The sequence below is a fragment of the Myotis lucifugus genome, unplaced genomic scaffold (genome assembly GCF_000147115.1).
Source record: "Myotis lucifugus unplaced genomic scaffold, Myoluc2.0 scaffold_954, whole genome shotgun sequence".
NCBI classification, from domain to species: Eukaryota; Metazoa; Chordata; class Mammalia; order Chiroptera; family Vespertilionidae; genus Myotis; species Myotis lucifugus.
Window position 1 is genome coordinate 1 of NW_005872002.1, and position 8984 is coordinate 8984.

Sequence of the window (8984 nt, forward strand, 5' to 3'; positions counted from 1 at the left end):
TAATAAACAGGGGGGGATCCTCTTAGTCTCCTCTCTAAAGAGGCGTTCATGAAAGACCACAAAAATATGAAAACATGTTCCCAATGCTCTTCTTGGAGAGGTGTAGAATTAACCCATGGGGTGCATCTCCCCCTTCAGGATTGCTTTATCACCACTAAACAAAACCAAATTTTTTAGAGGATGTGTTGAAAAAAGAGAACCTCTCACTCCTTTGTGAATGCAGACTGGTGCACCCCCTATGGAAGGCAGTATGGAGGTTTCTCCACAATAGTAAATGGAACTCTCATTTGTCCCCCGTTCCCCCTCCTAGGAATATTTTTCAAGAACCTCCAAACACCAATCAGAAAGGATATCTGCACCCAGATGTTCATAGCAGCCCAATTCACCATAGCTAAGATCTGGAAACAGCCTAAGTGCCCATCAGTAGATGAATGGATTAGAAAACTGTGGTACATCTACGCGATGGAATCCTATGCTGCTGTTAAAAGAAGGAACTCTTACCATTTGCAACAGCATGGATGGAACTGGAGAGCATTATGCTAAGTGAAACAAGCCAGTCAATGAAGGAAAAATACCACATGATCTCACTCTTTCATGGATAATTAAGACCATTACAAGCTTTTGAACAATAATAAATACAGTGGCAGAGCTGCCTCAAACCGATTGTCGGACTGCAGTGGGAAGGCCAGGGAGGGTTGGGGGACAGGAGGGAGGGGAGTAAGAGATCAACCGAAGGACTTGTATGCATCTATATAACCATAACTAATGGACATAAGACACTGGGGGGTAAGGGAGGGCAGGGGCTTGTCAAGGGTGGGGGGGAAAAAAGGACACTTATGTAATACCCTTTGTAATACTTTTAGCGAAAAAAAAAAAAAGAGAGAGAGAGTCATAGTCACTCCCGCCGTTTCCCCGCGCTTCATTGAATTTCTTCACTTTGACATGCAGAGCACTGGGCAGAAATCACTTCGTGTCCACACCCGCCGCAGGCCTTCGCGATGCTTTGTTTTAATTAAACAGTCGGATTCCTCTGGTCCGCACCAGTTTTAAGTGGGCTGCTAGGCGCAGGCCTAGGCAAGGCCCGGTGCGGAACCGCGGGCCTGCAGGGATGACCTGCACCCGTGACCTGGAGCAGAGAGGTGGTGAATCACGCCGCAACCGGGGGAGGGACAGGCCTTTCGCCGGGCTCCCCAGGGCGGCCGCAGCGCTCACAGCAGCTGGGGGGATCCACCGGAAGGGCCTGGCTGGCCTCCAGAGTCTTCACCACAGTCCCCGCCACCACCAGCTCCCCCGTGTCCGGACCCGGGGCCCCAGGCCGCCAAGTCCTTCCCGCCCAGCCCCAGCACCGCCCCGACCCCTCCCCCGCACCCCCGGATGGGAGAGAGGGAAGGAGAGCGACTTGGGGAGCGGTTTTGCTCCTTGCAGCTCAGGGTGAAGATTGTCTGGGGCTGGCAGGCGGGGGCGGAGCCACTGGACTGGCTCTTCCACCGAGAATCCACCAACCACACTGCAGGAATGGGGAAGGGCTCTAGCGTGTCTTCTGATTGGCTCAGACCTCCGGCCTCAGTGTATATAAGTCTCTGCCGGAAGACTGTCCATCCTTCCTGCTTGACACAGTCGCTGCAGGAAAGAAACATCTGCACAGCATATGTTTCAAGGGACCTGGCATATATAGCATATTGTTCTTAATATGTTTGCTCTCCTTAGTGCCATGTGTTTTAACCAAGGTCACCTCTCTGAGAAAGGTTGTTTCCCCAGGTGGGGATTTTCCCCTGAGGTTAGGGAGGGGATACAACCCCTTAATTAAGTGCCAGGCGGGTAGTTAAACTACATAATCTTTACTCCCTGGAATGGAGATAAGAAACGCCCTAACCTTTGTAATAGAAATTGACAGGATTAAAATCGGCTGGTATAAATACGAGACAATAAACATCAGATCCTCATCAGATCCTCATCAGTTCCTAACCAGAACTCCGACCAGAACTTTGGCTGGAGATCCTGGCTATAGGTCCTGACTAGGCTGCTGATCAACTGAAGGCTGTCTTCGTGTCATTCCTTCTTCGCCGACTCCGTCCACACCTTTGGGGACCCCTGGACCTGCTGGGGTTGGACTCCAGCAAGTCTCCCTCACTGGAGCCCAGGGCTTTGTTGGCAAGACAGCCAACTCCACAGTGGGAGGCGAGAGAGAGACCTTTTTCAAAAAGATATAGGTGGTTCTTCCTTCCTCTTCTGGATGGTGCGCGGGCTGCAGTGGCCCCGGCCGGCCGCCGCATGAAGCTCTAAGATAGAGTCCCTTCCTGAAGCAAGGAACGTCGTGGTTCTCAGGTGGTCAACGAGGGACAACAGATGCTCCTGGGAGCGGTAGGCCGTTTCTAACAGGAACCGGAAAGAGAGTGTCGCTTGATCCTCAACAGCACCCCCCCCCCCCGCCTTCCACCCACCCCCAGGACCCGCTCCCTTACACCTGCATCGCCTTCGCCGAGGGGGCCCTCCCGGATCGGGTCGCGGCTGCGGCCACCCCTGAGGTCTCTACTGTTTCTTCCTGACCTCACCAAACAACCATGTCATCAGAGTCCAGCCAGGGGCAGAAGCGCAAAGTGATTCCAAGTGATGAGGCTCCAGCAGAAGGGAAGCGGAAGCGGAAGCGTTCTGACCCTGAGCAGGAAGGCAAATACTACAGTGAGGAGGCTGAGGTGGACCTGCGGGACCCTGGAAGAGACTATGGGCTGTACACGTACACGTGCCAGGAGTTGCAGCGACTCATGGCCGAGATCCAGGACCTGAAGAGCAGGGGAGGCAAGGATGCGGCCGTTGAGATTGAAGTGCGCAGGATCCAGAGCTGTGTACATTTCATGACTCTAAAGAAGCTTAACCGATTAGCCCACATCAGGTTGAAGAAAGGACGAGATCAGACCCATGAGGCCAAGCAGAAAGTAGATGCGTCTCACCTGCAGCTCCAGAACCTTTTGCATGAGGTGATGCACCTGCAGAAGGAGATCACTGAAGGTCCGGAGTTCAAGTCAAAGCATGAGGAAATTGATCTGGTCAGTGTAGAGGAGTTTTATCGCGAGGCTCCTCCAGATATCAGCAAGGCTGAGGTCACCATGGGAGACCCTCACCAGCAAACCCTTGCACGTCTGCATTGGGAGCTGGAGCAGCGGAAACGGTTGGCGGAGAAGTACCGAGAGTCCCTCTCCAACAAGGAGAAGATCCTTCAGGAGATTGAAGTGAAGAAGGAATACCTGCGCAGCCTCCAACCTTGCCTGAACAGCATCATGCAGGCTGCCCTCCCGGTGCAAGAGTACCTGTCCATGCCTTTCCACCAGGCTCACAAACAATAGGAGACGGCCAGACACCTGCCGCCTCCCCTCTATGTCCTCTTTGACCACCATGAAACTGCTAAAGACCAGAGTACAGTTCCGCCTGGCCCTCCACAAACAGTTCGCGTCCCTGGAATACGGCATTGGACCAGTTACTAGCGATTGCCACTACCTCTTCCCTGCAAAGTTTGTCTCTCGCCTGGTGAAGTGGATGATGATTGCCCATGAGGATTACGTGGAGCTGCATTTCACCAAAGACATTGTGGAGGCAGGACTGGCTGCGCACACCAATCTCTACTACGTGGCACTCATGGAATGGGGCACAGCCAAACTCCAGGCAGCTGTGGTGCTGAACCCTGGCGACTCCTCCATCCCACCCATTTTCCAGCTCTGTCTGAACTGGAAAGTGGAGAAAACCAACAGCAATGATGACAACTATTTGGGCCATGGAGAGCGAGGTCAACGTGTGCCACAAGGAGCTGTGTGGGCCCCGGCCCGGCTATCAGCTCTTGACCAACCAGCTACAGCACCTGTGCGTGCTACTGGACGTCTACCTGGAGACCGAGATCCACGATGACAGCATGGAGGGGCCCAAGGGGTTTCCCCAGGAGAAGATGTGTCTGTGGCTTTTCAGGGGTCCCAGCAGGATGAAGCTGTTTAAATATAACCATCCTCAAGGATTCTTCAGCCATCGCTGACCTGCTCGGCCTGTTGTTTCCCCTGGGCCCTCAGTGCGGTGCCTCTGCTTTCTTTTCTCGTCCAAATGTGGCTCCTCATAGTCTCCAAAGACAGGTTTTATATTTCTAGCCAATTAAAGTGACACCTGACAAACACACACACACACACACACACACACACACACACGAGACCAAGTTCCGCTATCAAGATTTCTAATGAGTGACCCACGTCTAGGAGATTTCCTGTGGCTTTTTTCCTTGTGGCTTGGCCTGAGTCCAACGGAGCCCGTCTAAATATGTATTGTCCCCTCTTTAACCCAGAAAACAGCGATGCCACCCGGCAAGGCGTGGAGACAGAGCCCTGCGGGCCCCCTTGGGCACTTGACCCATAATAAAATAAAGAAAGAAACACAAATTAAGAAAAAACACAAATAAATAAATAAGTAAGTAAGTAAGTAAGTAAATAAATAAATTGTAAATTGTAAATGTGGATTCATGATAAGAATGTACCATTGTATGCGGGCTGTACATGAAAAAATGTATTCTGTCAACATTTATTTGCTCTTTGGCCCCGCCCCCACTCCCGGTCAACCCACTCAAATAAAGAATGAAGAAAGAAATAAAATAAAAATAAAGTAAAATAAAAAGTATTCTGTCCGCATTTTGACAGGTGTACCGCCCCAGTCAAGCTCCCAACCTGGCACTGTCCCCGGAGCGGAGCGGGTCGCTCCTGGCCAGCGCCCGCCCTTGGCGCCAGAAGCGAGAGCCCCTCGGGGCTCACCCCCTCCCGCCCCCGTACGCCTCAGGGGGTCAGTGAAAAAGACGACCAGAGCAGTGGTATTTCACTGGCGGCCCTCAAGGCCGGCGGGCGGGCCCCCCTCCCCGCCCCCTCGCGGGGACTCAGGGAAGGGGCGCCGGGGGCCTCCCACTTATTCTGCACCTCTCATGTCTCTTCACCTGCCAGACTAGAGTCAAGCTCCACAGGGTCTTCTTTCCCCGCTGATTCCGCCAAGCCCGTTCCCTGGGCTGTGGTTTCGCTGGATAGTAGGTAGGGACAGTGGGAATCTCATGCCTCCATTCATGCGCCTCACTAATTAGATGACAAGGCATTTGGCTCCCTGAAGAGAGTCCTAGTTACTCCCGCCGTTTCCCCGCGCTTCATTGAAGTTCTTCACTTTGACACGCAGAGCACTGGGCAGAAATCACGTCGCGTCCACACCCGCCGCGGGCCTTGGTGATGCTTTGTTTTAATTAAACAGTCGGATTCCCCTGGCCCGCACCAGTTCTAAGTCGGCTGCTAGGAGCCTGCGGGCCAGGCGCGGGGCAGAAGCGCGCGCCCGGCGGGGGGTGGCCGGCGCGCGCGGCCAGTAGCGGCGAGGGGGGGAACCACAGCCGCAACCAGGGGCGCGACTGGCCGCCGGCCGGGCCTCCCGAGGGCGGCCGCAATGCCCGCGGCAGGTGTGGCGATCCACCGGAAGGGCCTGGCTGGCCTCCAGAGTCGTCACTGCCCGCAGCCGCCGGTCCCCTGGGTGTCCGGACCGGGGCCCCCGGCCGCCAAGTCCTCGCCGCCCCCCCGCCCCGGCGCCGCCCCGACCCCTCCCCCGCACCCCCGGATGGGAGAGAGGGAAGGAGAGCGACTTGGGGAGCGGTTTTGCTCCTTGCAGCGCGGGGTCAAGACTGTTTGGGGCTGGCAGGCGGGGGCGGAACCACGGAGGGCTCGTCCACCAGGAATCCACCAATCACACCGCAGGAATGGGCGAGCGGCTCTAGCGTGTCTTCTGATTGGCTCAGACCTCCCGCCTCGGTGTATATAAGTCTCCCTCACTGCAGCCCAGGACTTTGTTGGCAAGACAGCCATCACCAGGGTGGGAGGGGAGAGAGAGACTTTTTTCAAAAAGATATAGGTGGTTCTTCCTTCCTCTTCTGGATGGTGCGCGGGCTGCAGTGCGCCCTGCCGGCCGCAGCCTAAAGCTCTGAGACAGAGTCCCTTGTGAAGCAAGGAAGTTCGTGGTTCACAGGTGGTCAACGAGGGACGTCAGATGCTCCTGGGAGCAGTAGGCCGTTTCTAACAGGAACCAGAGAGAGAGAGAGAGAGAGAGAGAGAGAGAGAGAGAGAGAGAGAGAGAGAGAGAGACGCTTGATCCTCAACTGCACCCCCTCCTCCACCCACCCCCAGGACCCGCTCCGTTACACCTGCATTGCCTTCGCCGAGGGGGCCTTCCCGTGTCGGGTCCGGTCGGGTCGGGTCGGGTCGGGTTGGGTCAGGTCGGGTCGCGGACCCGGCCACCCCTGAGGCCTCTACTGTTTCTTCCTGACCTCCCCAAACAACCATGTCATCAGAGTCCAGCCAGGGGCAGAAGCGCAAAGTGATTCCAAGTGAGGAGGCTCCAGCAGAAGGGAAGCGGAAGCGGAAGCGTTCTGACCCTGAGCAGGAAGGCAAATACTACAGTGAGGAGGCTGAGGTGGACCTGCGGGACCCTGGAGGAGACTATGAGCTGTACACGTACACGTGCCAGGAGTTGCAGCGACTCATGGCCGAGATCCAGGACCTGAAGAGCAGGGGAGGCAAGGATGCGGCCGTTGAGATCGAAGTGCGCAGGATCCAGAGCTGTGTACATTTCATGACTCTAAAGAAGCTTAACCGATTAGCCCACATCAGGTTGAAGAAAGGACGAGATCAGACCCATGAGGCCAAGCAGAAAGTAGACGCGTCTCACCTGCAGCTCCAGAACCTTTTGCATGAGGTGATGCACCTGCAGAAGGAGATCACTGAATGTCCGGAGTTCAAGTCAAAGCATGAAGAAATTGATCTGGTCAGTGTAGAGGAGTTTTATCGCGAGGCTCCTCCAGATATCAGCAAGGCTGAGGTCACCATGGGAGACCCTCACCAGCAAACCCTTGCACGTCTGCATTGGGAGCTGGAGCAGCGGAAACGGTTGGCGGAGAAGTACCGAGAGTCCCTCTCCAACAAGGAGAAGATCCTTCAGGAGATTGAAGTGAAGAAGGAATACCTGCGCAGCCTCCAACCTTGCCTGAACAGCATCATGCAGGCTGCCCTCCCGGTGCAAGAGTACCTGTCCATGCCTTTCCACCAGGCTCACAAACAATAGGAGATGGCCAGACACCTGCCGCCTCCCCTCTATGTCCTCTTTGACCACCATGAAACTGCTAAAGACCAGAGTACAGTTCCGCCTGGCCCTCCACAAACAGTTCGCGTCCCTGGAATACGGCATTGGACCAGTTACTAGCGATTGCCACTACCTCTTCCCTGCAACGGTTGTCTCTCGCCTGGTGAAGTGGGTGACGATTGCCCATGAGGATTACGTGGAGCTGCATTTCACCAAAGACATTGTGGAGGCAGGACTGGCTGCGCACACCAATCTCTACTACGTGGCACTCGTGGAATGGGGCACAGCCAAACTCCAGGCAACTGTGGTGCTGAACCCCGGCGACTCCTCCATCCCACCCATTTTCCAGCTCTGTCTGAACTGGAAAGTGGAGAAAACCAACAGCAATGATGACAATTATTTGGGCCATGGAGAGCGAGGTCAACGTGTGCCACAAGGAGCTGTATGGGCCCCGGCCCGGCTATCAGCTCTTGACCAACCAGCTACAGCACCTGTGCGTGCTACTGGACGTCTACCTGGAGACCGAGATCCACGATGACAGCATGGAGGGGCCCAAGAAGTTTCCCCAGGAGAAGATGTGTCTGTGGCTTTTCAGGGGTCCCAGCAGGATGAAGCTGTTTAAATATAACCATCCTCAAGGATTCTTCAGCCATCGCTGACCTGCTCGGCCTGTTGTTTCCCCTGGGCCCTCAGTGGGGTGCCTCTGCTTTCTCTTCTCTTCCAAATGTGGCTCCTCATAGTCTCCAAAGACAGGTTTTATATTTATAGCCAATTAAAGTGACATCTGACCAAAAACAAACAAACAAAAACACACACAAAAAATAAAACAAAAAACACACACAAAAAACCAAAAACCCTCCAAAAAAACAAACAAACAAAGAAACAAAAACTCCTTAGAAAACACGTTGTTCCAGCCTTTCAATACGCTGATGTTTTGGCAAGCCAAGATGGCCTGGCCCGGACTTGGTCTCTGGGCAGGGGCTTGACCATCCATCCAGAGAGGGAAGGGCGGGTACGGGCGGGGCGGTTGACTAGATGGCCCAGCTCCAACATCTTCTTTGGCTGTGGATTACAGAGATTGGGTTGACTGGGGTCGGGGCCCTCTGCTGGTCGAGAAGTGCCAATGCAAGCCCCTCTCCTGCAGCCTCCTCTGGGGAAGGCAGAGCCAGGTGACTGGACTTCCCCAGTTTGGCTGGACCCCAGGGGGGAAGGACAAGCTGGGGGTGCTGTCTGTGAGGAGACAGGGGCTGAAGGGTACTCATGGATGCCGACGGACCATTCAAATCAAGAAGTGTCGGTGCCTGACTGCGGATGTACACACAGACACGCACACGCACACTCTCCCCCCCGCCCCCCACACACAAGGGAGATCAAGTTCCGTTATCAAGATTTCTAATGCGTGACCCACGTCTAGGAGATTTACTGTGGCAAGACCCCAGCTTTTTGAGGGAGAGTGAGTGAGCCCCCCACATTTCGAGGGAAAGCAAGACCCCAGCTTTTATAGGGAGAGTGAGTGAGCCCCCCGGCTTTTCGAGGGAAAGCAAGATCCCACCTTTACGAGGGAGAGTGAGCGAGCCCCCGGCTTTTCGAGGGAAAGCAAGACCCCAGCTTTTCGAGCGAGAGCGAGCGAGGCCCCGGCTTTTCAAGGGAGAGAGATCCAGGCTTTTCCAGGGAGAGCGAGCCAGACCCCAGCTCTTAGATAGAGACAGACTGGCTTTTGGAGACTGAGAGCTCTGCATCCCCACCCAGAACACTTCCTTTTGAAAGAAAGAGAGGCTTCCCCCATCCTCCTGGGCTTTTCTGCTCGCCCCCCTGCAACTCAGAGGAGCCTATGAGCCACTACCACCTGCCCAGCTTCT

General features: G+C 54.9%; 2 pseudogenes; both read left to right on the plus strand.

The window, feature by feature from the left end:
* Window positions 1-2519: 2519 nt before the first annotated feature.
* Window positions 2520-4062, plus strand: LOC102440674 (annotated as a pseudogene).
* Window positions 4063-6299: 2237 nt separating this feature from the next.
* On the plus strand, window positions 6300-7841 carry LOC102440980 (annotated as a pseudogene).
* The last annotated feature ends 1143 nt before the right edge of the window (window positions 7842-8984 follow it).